Source organism: Carcharodon carcharias, chromosome 9, assembly GCF_017639515.1.
Source record: "Carcharodon carcharias isolate sCarCar2 chromosome 9, sCarCar2.pri, whole genome shotgun sequence".
In the NCBI taxonomy this organism is placed as follows: Eukaryota; Metazoa; Chordata; class Chondrichthyes; order Lamniformes; family Lamnidae; genus Carcharodon; species Carcharodon carcharias.
In genome coordinates, this window is record NC_054475.1 from 114,290,858 (window position 1) to 114,306,362 (window position 15,505).

At 39.4% G+C, this 15,505-nt stretch overlaps 1 protein-coding gene and 1 non-coding gene across 7 annotated transcripts in view; both read left to right on the forward strand.

Moving 5' to 3' along the window:
- diaph2 (diaphanous-related formin 2) overlaps positions 1-15,505 on the forward strand; it is an 865,163-nt gene that overhangs the window by 21,172 nt on the left and 828,486 nt on the right. The gene's annotated exons all lie outside the window — the stretch shown is intronic.
- LOC121282700 lies at positions 11,405-11,547 on the forward strand. The gene has a single exon (XR_005944117.1). It is a non-coding gene; the product is annotated as a U4 spliceosomal RNA (small nuclear RNA).

Below are 15,505 nucleotides of genomic sequence, written 5' to 3' on the forward strand. Positions count from 1 at the left end.
ACTATATCTCCTCTGGAGAAAGGGGAGAAAAATATCATAATCTACAGCATTTATGTTATGCTTCAGGTTGCACTTTTCTTGTTTATTTGGATAAGCACTTTGATCATCAAAATTCAAGATCTCTTTATTAGGGGAGGGAACATTTTCTGTTTTGGTATTCAGTGCCAACATTTTCAAATCCAAGGTCAGAGGATTAATGCAGGGTGAAGTCTGCAACCAAAATTTTTAATTCCAAAATTAGATGAATATCTGTCAAAAACATGCTTGTGTGTTGTTTGTTTCCCATGTCACCCATCCATTCTTGAAGCTTCTTACCAAAATTTACAAATCAGTGGATTAGTGACTGAGGGACTGATTGATAATACATAAACATATTTTGCTTTTCACTTTTGTAGCCAATTGTAATAGTTTTGAACTGAAGTCTTTGATGCAAGAGAACATTGCAGCCATAGTTTAGTATTAATTTCTTTGCACAAAGAAAACATGCTTCTCCAGTTGTTCTAATGCTAAGCCTAGTGATGTTTCTCCCCTGGTGTCCCCACCTCCTATCACAATGTTTCTTTTCTGGAACCCTTAACCTCATACTCAAAGAATAACATAGTTGTTGGATGGACAATTTTTGGCATTTTGCTATTGCAATATTGAGTAAGAAGGTGTCAGCACTAACTTGCCTCATTTTATTTTTTGCATTAATGTAAGGGGGATGAAACAGCCTAAGCAGGTGTGATGCTAGATTTCTGGAAAGTGTAGAGGCAAGTTGCCTATGTATTATGCTTCTCCATCATACCACAAAATCCTTGGGAAACACAAAGGTGGTAGATGGTTACCCTCTTTGTTTGGGATGAAAATTCTCTTCAAAGTACAAGAATACAGACTGGAATGTTAATGTGGCTTCCCCACACCAAGTGAACCAGCTGTTGCTAAAGATCTAAGTATACAGTTTTTCAGATTGGGGAGAATCTACCAGAAATGAAATGCATTTAATCCATGTGCACCAAAGAAAGGTCTACTCCTTCAGCCTTCCTTCCAAAATTTTGATCAGCATCTTTCCGTAATATTGAAGCATTCAGCATCAGCTATTGCTTGCAATAAGTGTTGACTCCCCTCATATAAGAGGGTAATGAAGGTTGAAGTCATGGTTACAGTTACCTAACTTGTTTCTATTTCCAAGTAAACCTGGCATCAGTGATAATAAAATAATTGAATTCAATTTTTCTTCTTTTAGCTTCTCCCATTTTACTTGGGGTCACCACAACACTGACTGATGACTCTTCTCCATCACCTCCTGTCAGTCACTCCATCTTCTTCCAATCTTATTGTGTTTAAATCTCTCACCACTGCACCCTTCTATCTGATTTTGGGCCTTTCTCCTCTTCCTCTCTCTCTCTCTCTCTCTGCAGGCAGTACTTCACTAGACTCAGTAATTTGGGTCCATATATTGGTTCTTTGGTCTACTGATCTTCATAATTCAATTAGTTTGTCAAAATGCTTTTGGAAGTAATCCATTATGTCCAACTTCTCAAGAAAGAGTTGCAAGTTGACTTGCTGAATCTCTCCATTTCAGTGAATTTCTGGCACTTTCAGTTAAGATTTAAACCTAGGGTGGTGCAGTGGGGATGGAGTGAGCATTCATTACCCCATTTGCCACTGACATTGAAATATTGAGAATTACTTACATGGTCACAAATTCATTCATTGCTGCTAATGGTAGAATTGTCCATTTTTTAAAGTGGTTTGCAAATCAGCTTCTCTTCTTTTGATTAGTTTATAATTTTGACTTATTGAGTAGAACAGCAGCTTCTGAAATATTTACCTACAGTGGATGATTGTGTACACAACATATCTGCAAAATATTTCCATTCATAAACTTGCATTGTGGATGTTATTTTTTACTTATAATGCATTAATTTTGAAAGTGCCAGTATTTAAGATAGCAGTGAAGTCAAAAAGGAAACATAAAATGATAATGTTTTTGCATTGTAAACTGAGTTTATTGGGAGAGCAGTTTAACCATTGCAGCTTTTCTAAACTATACATTAGTATGAATATCAAAATGGTTATGTCAGCCTGTTGAATGTGAAAGTTCATTGCAAAATTTGTTTTTGCTTTGCTTAATTCTTTTCAATTTAGCCTTTTAAGTGGAATTAGTCCAACTTCTAAAACTATCTCAGCTTAATTTTAAATTTATGCTGATCAATTCTAACCTAATGTTTTCTGTGTTCATATGTTACTATTTGTAATTACATAGTCATTTTAGAATCCTAATAATTTTTCAATACTGCAGGAGGACATGTGGTCCATTATGTCTTCTGGCTCTTTGCTAGAGCAGTCCAAAGCTAGTCCCCCGGTTCGCCATCCCTACATTGCTTTCTCTGTTTTGAAATAGTTTTGATAAACATCCTGGTTCATCAGTCAAATGACTATCATTTATAAATTAACAAAAACAATCATTGGAAGTGGGCTTGATATGGTGCCATTGGAGAGAAATATACAGTGTTGACTTTTTATGCATGAGCATTTCATTGGAATGTGTTCACACTTATATTTGGGTAAATGTGTTCATGCCTCAGTATGCCATGGAATAGTTTACTGTTGATTTTACAACCTTACTTATTGGAGTTATGCTGGGAAACTAAAGGTTTTTGTTGTTTTTACCTGTTAATACAAATTTTTTATAGCTGGTAGAGTTTTGTTTCAAAAGAACTGGTTTGTCAACAGTAATCTTTGGCATGGTACACCCATATTTCACAGGAAATTGGCCTAAACTACTTAAGGAAATTACATCATTTGCATAGCAGCAATATGATGCATTGAATGATTCACTGCACCACTGATGCAGTAGATTATTGCATAGGAACACTGAGCCTGGAGTCCTGTTTTATATAATTACATCCTTTTTAAAACCACAGTATTATTTGAAATTTATATAACTGAAATTTTTTATAATATATTTACCCTCCTTTCTAATAGTATTCCTCAGCTAACCAAACTTATAAGTGAATTTAACCTATAATAGTTATGGAATCATGTATTTGGTTATTTATTAATATGAGGAGTGAAAAGAATTGCTCGAATTACATTGTATGAATTGTATTCTGTTGCTTCATAGGTTTCATGTCGTCCGTACAAAAGCAAGATGCTGGAAATCTGTAATAAAAATAGAAAACGCTGGGAAATTCAGAGAAACAGAGTTAACGTTTCAGATTAGAATTGGAAAAAGTTAGAGATGCAATAGATTTTAAGGAAGTACTCAGGCAGCTAAATGTGAGAACAGGAATAAGAACAAAAGGGAGTCTTAATATAGTGGAAAGCAGGAAAGGTCAAATGACGAAGGGGATAATGGCATAAGGCAGAAGGAGGAGGTAATGGAACAAGTAAAGAAACACAAGAACTTGTAGCACTTTTTCCTCTCAGGTCCAACACTAACATTTGCCATTAACTTTCAGACAAGGATGGTGCTATTGTTTGGCAAATCAATTTCTACTAGTGGAGGCAGTAAGTCAACTCTCTCAACTGAGATTTTTTTCAGAATCAAGTGTGTGTGAGTGATTGCTCTCTTAGATTGTTATAAGTTTCAGTTTTTTCCTCTTCACATGGCTCCTGAGGTCTGCTCATAATGGATACTGATCAGTGGCTATGGAGGGTGCATGGTAGCTTTGAGGGGGCATGGAAATGGCATGAAGCTTTAAGGGGGTATGGAGGTAGTTTGGGATTATGAGGGGGCATGGAGGCGACATGAGTGAATGAGCAGGCATGGGGGTGAGCGGGAGTGTGAGGGGTGAGAGCTAGAGCATCTAATGGTCTTTTTATACTACTGGGCCGAGATCTCAGTGAATGGAAGTGGGCCTTCTAACCAGCCTGTTGTTGGCACTTGCCAGCTTCTTTGAACTGCCATCTTTGGACATCTTTGAACTGCCCCTGGAGGTAGCATAACTGACTTGATCACAGCTCTGCTCCCCCAGATCAAAAATGATGTATGAGGGGATCGTTTCCCTGGAGACAATTCTACCAAGTCATTTGCCAACTTGAGTTTCTTGTCTTGATGGTGAAAATCTGGCCCATAAACCTCTCCTGGCTTCCACCCTATCACAGACCCTCCCCTATTGTTTTTTTTTCACCTCTTTCTTTTCTCCCTGCCTCCATATTTGTTAAAGCACGTAACATTTATACATTTTCCCCGTTCTGATGAAAGGCCATCAAGTTGAAATATTAACATTGCTTCTCTCCAAAAATGCTGCCTCACCTGCTGAGTATTTCCTGCATTTTCCATTTTTATGTTGGTTGATAATTGTGCCCCACCTCACTAGAGTGTGCTTTCAGTCTGCAGTATGGCCACATATGCAAGATTGCAGTATCTAATACATGTCACAAGGAGTCTTTTTTTTCATTCATTCAGGGGATGTGGGTGTCGCTGGCTAGGCCAGCATTTATTGTGACTGCATAGGTCACAGTATTGTTTAGTCAGATATTGGGTAGCCTTATCCACTTTAAGTACTTACAGACTTTCTCCTCCATCTATTTTTTATACCACATTCAGTATCCTAGCAGTTTCCTTTTTTACTTTGATAGTAAAATCCTCTTCGTTAGTAGACACTGATGCAAGTGACTCAGTTGTCTCATTCAGCTGTGCCCCAGCTGGAATATTGTGTCCAATTCTGGGCCCCACACTTTAGGAAGTGTGCAAAGGATTTGTAGACGGTGTGGAAGAAATTTACGAGAATGGTTCCAGGAATGAATGATTACAGTTTGTTAGATAAACTGGAGAAGCTCAGTTTTTTTTTATCTTTAGAGCAGAGAAGACTAAGAGGAGATTTGATATGTGTGCTTAAAGTCATGAAGGATTTAGGTGGAGTAAATGAAGAAAAACTGTTTCCAATAGCTGAAGGGTTAGTAATCAGAAGGCAAATTTCAGGTGATTGGCAAAAGACCCATGAGGAGAAGCTATTTTTATACACCTAATGATTTGGATTTGAAATGCACTGCCTATTTGGATGGTGAATACTGGTTCAATTAATGCTTTCAAAGAGGATTGGATAAATACTTGAAGCAGAAACTTTGCAAGAATATGGAGAAAAAGTAGGGAGTGGAATTATTTGGACTGCTTCGAAAGATTTGGCACAGACTTAATGAGTTGAATGGCCTGCTTTTAGTACTGCACCAAGCTATGTTTCTAAGGGGATGCAGAATCTACCTATGGGGCTGGCCAGCTGGAAAGAATGCCTATATATTTGTCTGAAATTGAACAGTGGGTGAATGAATGAATGGTTCACTTCTGCAATCTTTCCCTGCCCCCCTCCAACAATCTGATTCTCGACCCACAGCAATGTGGTTGACTCTTAACTGCCATCTGAAAAGGCCTATCAAGACACTCAGTTCAAGGGCAATTAGGGATGGGCAGCAAATTCTTGCCTTGCCAGGGATGCCCACATCCCATGAAAGAATTGTTAAAAATCCTCAATGGCACTTAATACATTACAGAGCGAATGCTGCATTGTCAGAGGTGCTGTCTTTTGGTTGCGATGACAATGCCTAATTAGATGGGTGTAAAAATGTCATGTTCCAGTATATTATGGACTTTTAGTCAATACTTTATATTTTTAAAAACCACAAAAGGCTACAAAAAGATAGCCGCCCAAGGATCACTTGATTTCTCTTGTGGATTGTTATGACCGATGCAGTTGGTAAAGCGAAGTTATTTAAAAATTCCAGAGGGAAACTTTAAACAACTGTCATAACCTATAATTTTAAGTGTTATATCTGAGATGTGACTTTAATTCAGGAATCAGACCACAAGTTCTTGGGGTTTTACATTAAACTAAGTGAAACATTTTATTAATTTACACAGGTTAAAATATATATATATACACATGGCTACAAATGACTACTATCATTACTTTTAACCAAATTCCCAAACTAATCTCCATTAAGGCAACAGCAACCCATAGATTTAACCAAACACCAGGCAAAGTATTTTCACCTTACGAGTTCAAAATGAGGTTCTTTTCACTTTGGTTCCGATGGAGCCAGTTGGAGGCTTGCAGCTGCCTTTTGATCTCACATTGCCTCTGCTCTGCACACCCAAAACGGTTGTCTTGTTATACCTACCAACGCTGATTGAATTCTCATTGTCTCACCAGCCTCTGAACTCCACCTTTTAACGGTAAAACCCCTTTCATAGTACCAATTTTATTAGTAATATAAACATATTGCTTGGTAGCTGCTAGATAAGTATCATTTTCACCCCACTTCTTGAATGCTGTATTCCAAAAATGCAAATGCACCCTAGCTTTCTTATATATCAAAACTAGTATACATCAAAGCCCTCAGACTAGTTGGCTTTAATGCAATTAAGGCACACTCACAGACTAAACCTCTATTTCAAAAGAAAAATATTTTCCAAAATATCATATATATTAATAGCTTCATAACATAGATTGAAACTCTTGTTTATCTCCAAAGGAAACAAAAGGAATTTTCCAGACTGATGTTTACGCTATGCCTTTTCCTGAAACTAATTTAGAAGTCTAATTTCAAATGGAATGGGTCACTCAGATACAAAGACACTCACGGTCTCAAACTCTCAAGGTGTGAAAATCATCACACATGATGTATGATTGACCTAGACGCCCTCCTTATTTGGAAAGGGACTTTAGACTTGTGATAGGTTACATGGTAAGACAGCTATGTTTACTGCTGCTTTTAAAAAAGCAGGGAGCTGTTCTGGGCAGGATTGCATCAGACAGCTATTGCACCTGCTGCATGTTAACTAAGCAGCCAAGGTAATAAATGACCATACCTTGAAGTTGGAAGAAGGACCCTTCCCCAATCTGTTCCAACTTCAAGTTCACCTGAGAACCAACCTCCTGGAAAGTCGACTACAAGAGAATTTGCAACTTATGAAAATCCTCTGCAGTACAAGACTTTCACTTCAATTAAACCATCAACTCATCGAAGAAACTATAGGCCTGCCATGAAGGAGCGACTGGGACAATTGTACATTGTAATTGTATTGTTATTTCTTTACCTGTGTCTAATCTTCTTGTGAGTGATTGCGTGGGTGAGCTGCTTTAAACTTCCAGGACAATTGTGTGATAGAGAATAACCTTGCTTATTTTTAAATTCGCAAAAAAGCACGCTGCTGGAATTATTTCAGCCAACACCAGCAAAAACAGATAATCTGATCATTCATTTTTGCTCTTTGTGATACTTTTCAGTTAATACAAAAGAAGAATGCAACAAAATACAGGAAAAGTAATAAATTTGTGGATTGGACATATAATTGGCACGTTAATTTCAATATAGATTACTATGAGGTGGTGTTTTTTGGTCAGAAAATTAAGGAGACCACATACTGCTTGGATAATACTCTGAATGGGGTTGAGAAGCAACTGGATGAGGGATACAGGATCATAAATCACTAAAAGCAATGACATAGGTTATTAAAGGCCACAAAACAGCAAACCAAGCTACTGTATTTACTTGGAGAGGGACGTAATTGAAAAACGGAGAGGTTAGATTAGGTTTGGAGTATGCTGTACAGTTCTGCACTCAATATTATCGAAATAATTTAGAAGCTTTGCAAATGGTGCAAAGAAGACTCAAAAGGGCGATACCACAACTGCGAGCATATACTTATCAAGAAAAGCTGAACAGGGTGAAAAGAGAAGGATGAGGGATAACCTGATGGAAGTTATTAAGCTTCCTGGAAAGTTGCCATGAGCCCTTATTTCTGTGGCAGTCCTAGCTGCCTCAGTTGTGCACTGCACTGGAAAGCCTTTGTGGATGGATCCTGGGTGATGAGGGGTATCCACTGAGGACTTGGCTGCTCTTGCTTACACCAATGTAGAACTCCTACGACGAGGTGGAACATTTCTAAATCTGCAGTTGTCTGTCTACAAGGGCAAACATTGTGCGGGCAATTGATCGAATGAAAATGCACTTCAGATGTTTAGACCACTCGGTGGAGTGGGGTGGGGGCATGGGGTGGTGTCGGTGACCTCTAATATGGATGCACAAGGGTCTCTGGTATCATGGGGGTTTGCTGTGCGCTGCACAATCTGGGGCAGCAAAGAGGAGTTGAACTGGCAGCAGATGATTCTCTTGCATGAACCTCCTCCAATAAGAGGGGAGCGGATATATATCTGGGGGAAAGTGGCCATGCACATGAGACGCCGATGTCATAATAGATTCAGCTGAGGTGACCTATGCTGCCAGTGAACCCGAGCCATTCCCTTCTCTGTGGATGCCTGGGTGGCATGCAATGCCATGCCATTACAGTGCAATGAGCACCTTGAGCTTATTGCTTATCCATCATTCATCCTTGGTTTTCAGTCACCAGTGACCTTTCACAGACTCTGTTTGCATGCACCTTCATCTTGTCGTCGCCAGCTATGGTAGTAAAAATCACACGACATATTGAAAAAAAGTATCAAACGTTGTTTAGGCACACAAACCAATCACACAGTGTCATATATGAAATAAAGGCAAAGCCGTGATACCTATTGTGCAAATATGGTCAGTTATGTGTTTGCTTCTGATTGCGACCAACATCTTTTAAAAAGAATTACATAAAATATTTCAGCTTTTAAACAAAAACCTTTACTGTGCAAGGGTTAAACAAAGCAAGTACTACTACCCAACACTCTATTTCATAAAGACATATTCTTTGAACCCGAAAATTGCAACAATGCTCCTCATTTTACTTTTATTTCCACCCAATAGTTCCCCTATACTTTACAGGATTTTGAGGATTCCTTTCTTTCTCCTGGGACCAAACCAGGGTGTGCCACAGCTCTCAGGAATTTACTTTGATTCTCCTAAGAGTTCCCGCTATTCTCCTGAAGTATGAAATTTCTTAGGGTCCTTCCAGTAACATCCGGCAAGGCAGCCCTCAAGTGCCTCATGATTGTGGACATCCCAGCTCAAGGATGGGCCTCGCTGCATTCTTGCTTAGTGATTCCAAATCAGAAATCACCCTTTGGATTCTGATAAACCTTCTTTACAGCTTCTGACCCAGTCTGCAACCACCTGTTTCAAAGTTGCTCCCAAGCTGACAGTTTATTTCTGTGAAAACACTACCAAGATAAACCCAAAACAAATGAGAAAAAACACCCTACAATCTACTCGTGTGGCAACATGGCACACCTGGGATGCCCCAGATAGAGATTCAAATTAATTATCTTCAGATTTAAACCTGTTCTTTGATCTGAAGAGCACATGGATACTTTAAGATGTTTCTTGTGTACCAATTGCTTTCAAACTCTCCCTTGATCTGGGAAAATTACATGGATAACTTATATTTCTAATGGAGACAACTGCAATCTTACCTGACTCATTGGCTCCATTAAGAAGCTAAGAGAGGACTACCTGTTGTCTTAAAATATATGAATCATGGTATTACACATTCCTAACACTATGTTGTGCTCCCCCTGTGTCTGGAACTGACACTGTTGTTCTGGTGCATTAGGTGCTCCATGATGGATGTCTTCTGGGTTGTTCTGCCCTTGGGCCTGATGGAGGCTGTGCCGCCTGAATCTGTGCACTGGAAACCTCTGTCATCACTGCAGCAAGCAGCCTTTGTGACACAATCAGAGCAGGTGCAAAGATAGTGGTAGTTGTCTTTAGCAGTCCGCATTGCCTATAGTCATCTGTTCCTCAACTCTTTCATGGCTCACCTGCACTTCCCTGCTTACCAGGAGCTCCCTGCCCCCTGACATTGAGTCCAGGCATTTCTGAGCCATCATGTCAACCCAGCACTCAACATTATTCAAGGTTGGTGCAATACTTTGGATGGTGTGCACCTCCTGCATCTACTCAGCCTGTTGTATTTGAGGGTCACCTCTCTCAATGGAGGAGCCCCATGTGCTCGTAAGCCAGAGACATAGCACCACTCATAGCATGGATCAACGCCTCTGCCCTGCATGCGTGGGAGAGAATAACCTCTGGAAACTCTGCCAGATGTCCACACATTTCCTGCTTCTGCTCTTCAGTACCTACCTTGCTGTTAACCCCTGAGGTGCAGCATCAGCGTAGAGCTGAGCATTGCTGGATCTGCCCTCACTCCTCAGATAGTGACTGTTTGCAGCAAGGGCTGCTTCTGTCATCTGCTTTTGTGCAAGTGTGCTGTGTTCCAGTTGGTGCCACTTCTTGCCTCACTGATGTGAGAATATCTATGCTGGTGGAGGAAGTGCTGGACTGACATGGCAGTGCATTCTCAGTTGGTCTCTTGCTCTGAAGTCTCTGCTGACTCTGATGTCCATTTGGCCCTGCAGAAGAGAGAAGAGCATTGTTATCTATGTCGCTCTGCAGCAGTGTCCTCTGGGCTATATATTCTCATGAACTTTGTATGGTCATTGTGGACCATAGAGAAATGACACATGAGAAAGCTTCCTGTCTGCTGCCATTATATTTCTCACTCTTTGGACTCTACACCAACTCTTCCTCTACTAACAGTCTAGCCTGCTGCCACCCTGCCAATTTCCAATGCTGCCCCCTCTATCTGTGCTATAGTAGCAAAGGGCACCCCACCACTCATTTATCTCTGCTTCCTTGCATTGAGTTTCCTTTTGCAATGACAGCCCTCCTGCCCTACGCTGCTCCTAAGGCTGCACTACTCAAGCCATTATTGCTCCACAGGGAAGCCTGCTGCAGGGATTCATCAAGTGTTAATGATTTGCCAGGGTGCCCTAATGTTGTGCTACTCTCTGTCCTGATGCATTCTTGGGTGCTTGTTGAGTTCTTGTGTATAGGGTGTCTATGCTGCAACACATCATGGCCACCACATTACCCATGCAGGCCTGGCACTTTGCCACAATATATCCAACTCACCTTGCCAGCCATCAGGGTTTTGAAAGACTAATAACACTGCATCCAAGTTTGTGCTAGGATGCTGTGGCTTTCCACTGCCAGCTAGACCTCCTATGTGAGGCTGCTGGCTGCCTCCTCCCATCCTCTGGGAATAGCACCTTTCTCCGTTCCTGCACTGCCTGTAGAGGCACCTCCAGGGAGGTATCATTGAAGTATGGAGCCACCGTTCATTGTGTTCCAGCCATCATCCCACTCCATGCCTTCCACTGCAATCCTCCTTCCGCCTGCTTTCTATGCAGCTTGTATGAAGGCTGTCGATTCCCCTTCAAAAATGGTGCCCTCAAGCTCTCTGCCAATACTATCTACCTTCCGCCCTCCTTTATTGGTGATCCCCTTCCCACCGATTATATTCTTGATAGCCAGTTGACGAAGGAAGAATTCAAAGCCAAGCTTTACTTGGGATAGAGTTATTCACAGTGTGGAACATTACAGGTTATGCATCTCCTGACTCCATTTAACTCTTGTCATTAATTGTCTCTTTATATGCACTCAAGTAACCATCCAATCAGTACCCTCCACCTCTGTCTACTTAACGTTAATTGATACAACAATGGCAGCATTGTAGCCGATGAGGTTTAACTGAGGCACGATTATTGCTTATTGAAAACTTTTCCCAATACCCTGCAATGGCGGTTTGAAATATAGCCGGCAATGGTGATTTTTCATAAGTCTCCATGAAGAGTGAAAAATAAATCCGCCTTGTAGCCCTGATATTAATTGGCTGCACGTTGGAAAATTGCTGTGGAAGTCCTGCTATCCGGAAGACCCAGAAATAGCCTTCTGCAGGAATACCTAGGCAATTGAGAAGTCCAGCCTACATATCTCTATTTTTCTGGGATTTGGTGTGACTTCCAATGATCATTTTGTTAAAGGCTTCAACTGATAACCTAGTAACTGTTGGCAAAGTTAAATCTATCAACGGCCATCCTCCACATTGTCTAACTTCAACCATCTAACAACTAATGAGGTTATGTAACATCTCGCACCGCCCATTTGCTGGTCTGAGTGACATCAATTGGGACAATTTTGCAGGCAAGTCCACTAGCAACTGAATAAATATCATCAGAGCCCATTTTAAATACAACTATTACAGCCTCTCTGCAGAAGAGACTTCAATTATATTGGTCTGTGATTCTGGGATTTCCTCCCCATAAATGTCAAATGAAGGAACTATTGCACTGATGCTGGGCTACCTTCAGCAGTGTATGTTGATTGAATTTCAGCTTTTATCAATTGAAACAATAGGATTTATTCTAAAGGTCAACTCTACTGGATGAGTGAAGAACCAACTTAACTTATGCAGTGGATTATACGCTGTTAATTGTTGGGAAAAATCAGCCATGTCTGACAAAGGCTTAAGCTACATCCTGACCTAAACAAGTTTCAGCGTGTAGCAGTGAATGGTTGTGAGTAATCTGTGTTGTGGGTCTATCCAGAGATGATTCTCTTTATCTACCTGGAAGTGTCTTTGTTGTCCATCATTCCTCCCCACCCCCCAACTTCGGGTCTGCATGCTATCTGTATGTCAGACCTTCATCAGTTTACAGAATTGCACAGAAACTAAAGTTGGCATCCACCAGGATTTTTTAACTGATAGGAATCAACAATTTGCATTTTGAAATTATGGTGATCTGAAAACTAGTTTTGTCGTCTTTCTTTAAAGTGCTGACTAAAGGTGATATATGATTGTATGGGTATTAAAAGCCCTATCATGGCTTCTCCATGTAAAATATGTAAAGTAGTTGTTAGTTTCATGTAAAAGTTTAGGCAGTGAGTATCAGAATATGGACATAATTGAAGGACACTTGATCCATTTTAAGCCATCTGTTCAGAAAACCTTTTATAGTTATCCATTACAGCGTCCAAATGTTTCCAAAATAATTCTAGTGTTTTTGCCAGGAGTCCATTTGATGTGTCCATAATTATGTAAAGAGGCATTTCCTATGTCAGCCTAAGTTTGCTTTTTTTACTTTTTTGCAGTTGTACACTTACCTTATTCTTATGATATAGGTAGAAATGACGTGTTGCTTTTTCTGTATCATTTTCTATCTTCTATACCTCTCCACTGCCTCCTTTCAAGTTTGAAAACTCAAAACTTTCAAGTTTTTCCTCATAGTTTATTCTGATGTAAAGGATTATTTGTTTGTTGCAGCTGTCAAATTCAGCAGCCTACTTCAATATTGATAGTTACTGCTTCAATATTAGATATGTTGCATCAAGAATTCTTGAAAGGCCAAGATCTCTTTTAACTTGATCCTTAACTATTTCAACATTGTTTGTAAGTACTTACGCCGGTCATTTAATTTATCTATTTACATTTTGAACTTTCTGCCTGCTCAGATTTAATTGCTCCTCTTAATTTAGTAGTAGCTGCAAATTTCACTAAATTGCTTTGAGTTTCTGAATCCAAGTCATGATATAAACTAGCATTAATATCCATGGGATGAGTTGTAGCTAAACCAGAGCTTGCATCTGAATGTCTGCAGAAGCTGCTGGGAAGTTTTCAGGAACCCTGGCTGATAATGCCTTCCTGTCTCCAAAACATTTCCCTCTCACCGCCTCCCACCGTTTCTAGTTTGGGGTGCTGAAGACTAACTAACATATCTTCAAAAAAAAATGCAGAGCATAGCATACTTGTGCAAGGTCTCTGTATCTACCACTGTGATCTTTGGCATTAACAATCTATACTAAGACAATTTAATGTCGTTTCCCACGCTGGAACTGAACAAGATGTTCTTTTATAAAACTATCTTAAAAGGTTACTGTTTAGGCAAACTGAACAACTGACAATTGAAATAATCTGTTCTGTTGTTGCTGATAACCAATTAACGTTTATCCTGATAAATATGAATGGAGCAAACATTTATGCTTGGATTGATATTTGATGGGTTATTACTGTAGTGGCAAATAATTATTTAATTCTGAGATTTAAAGCCAGACATAATTAATACAGAAAATGCTGGGATTATTCAGCAGGTCTGGCAGCACCGATGGAGAGGGAAGAGAGAAACATAGTTAATATTTTAGGTTTGTGACCTTTCATCAGATTGGGGTTCTGCTGAGTATCTCCACCCTTCTCCATTTTTATTTCGGATTTCCAGCATCCGCAGTATTTTGCTTTTGCCCAGCAATATTACTTTTATATGTAGCATATGGAAAGTTTCAATGTCCCAGGTCATATTTTATACAAAACATCACACTGCCTAGAGTCCTAAGGGACTTAATTCCTTGACCTACATATCTGTGCAATTTGACACAAACTTGACTCTTTTCTTGCTTGCAGTTATGTGCTCACTGCCTTCGCTTTCACAGAGGTACAAGGTGATTTTGAAAAGCTCTGAAGTAATTTATGCAGTTAATAACTTGAATTTTATCTACTGTCCATCTGGTTTAAAAGCTGCATATCCCATGAATTTATCTTCTGAATGTTTCTTGCAGTAGTTGGCTTAAATTTCGTTTTCATACAGATTACAAGTGAAAACTATCGGTATTACTAAAAGAAGCTGAACACATTAAGTTACTAGGTGCTTATTTTTTTCATGCCATTTTACTTTTTCACAAACTTAAATGTTTCGGGCTCAAGAACATACACGCATGAACATACAAAATTGTGCAGTAACATGACTAAGCTTGCCTAGCAAATGATTTTGTCTTTACTTAGCTTTATTAAATGTGTCAACTTCAAGGAGCCTCTGTTACTTTCAGAAGCTTGGAATTTGAGTTGTTACACCTCTGGGAAAATAAGTGCCAACTGAAGGAAGCTACTAACTACAACCTGTGCCTAGAGCTAGCAGGATTCTGCTGTCTGAATACATGCTGCATGGAGAATTTCTCAACATCAATCAGTATGATTCTTTCTTTGCCATTCCTCAAACAATTTTGAGTTTACTTATCCACAAGTTTTGATAGAAGCCAGAGGATACATTTTAGAATTTTCTACTGGCTGAGGTAAAATTTTACTGGAAAACTATGTCAAGCTATTTTTTTTTCTTGTGATGAAAGAAGATTACGATATCTAAGGATGGAAAAACTATCATTGTTTTTGGTCATCTGATTTAGAATTTCCTTATGTGGTTCAGTGGCATTCTTGTTTTTATCATACTTCTGTGAAGCACCTTAGAATGTTTCATTATGATAAAGGTGCTACATAGATAAAAATTTTGCTTATTTGTTCATTTAGCTAGTCTACTTAAAAAAAAAAAGTACAGTTTGATTTCTTCCAAAGGCTCTAATGGTTGCGCAACATTTAGATGAATCTTTGCATTTGGCATATAGGTCTCTGGGTTTGGCAACAGGAATGTTTTTAATCCAATGAATTTTTGCTGGAAGTGGGTGTGTTGGATGTCAGGTGAGGAGAGGATGGTGTGTTTTGCTATAATACAACAGTTTTTGCGTGACATGTTCAAAAAGGATAAAGGTAAAAAAGCTGGGCCGTGATCTGTGAATTTTCATTTATTGTGAGATGGAAAATAAGCTTTTGTTTTGCATGAGAGAAAATCACACGCGGTATGTTTTTCAAAGATTTGGACCAAGTGATAAATGAGTTTACTGTACAGTGAAAAGAACAGAAATTACTTCTGAGTAGGTGCATTTGCCATGGTAAGTTCTTGACCAATCAGGGTCAACTTACCAACCAATC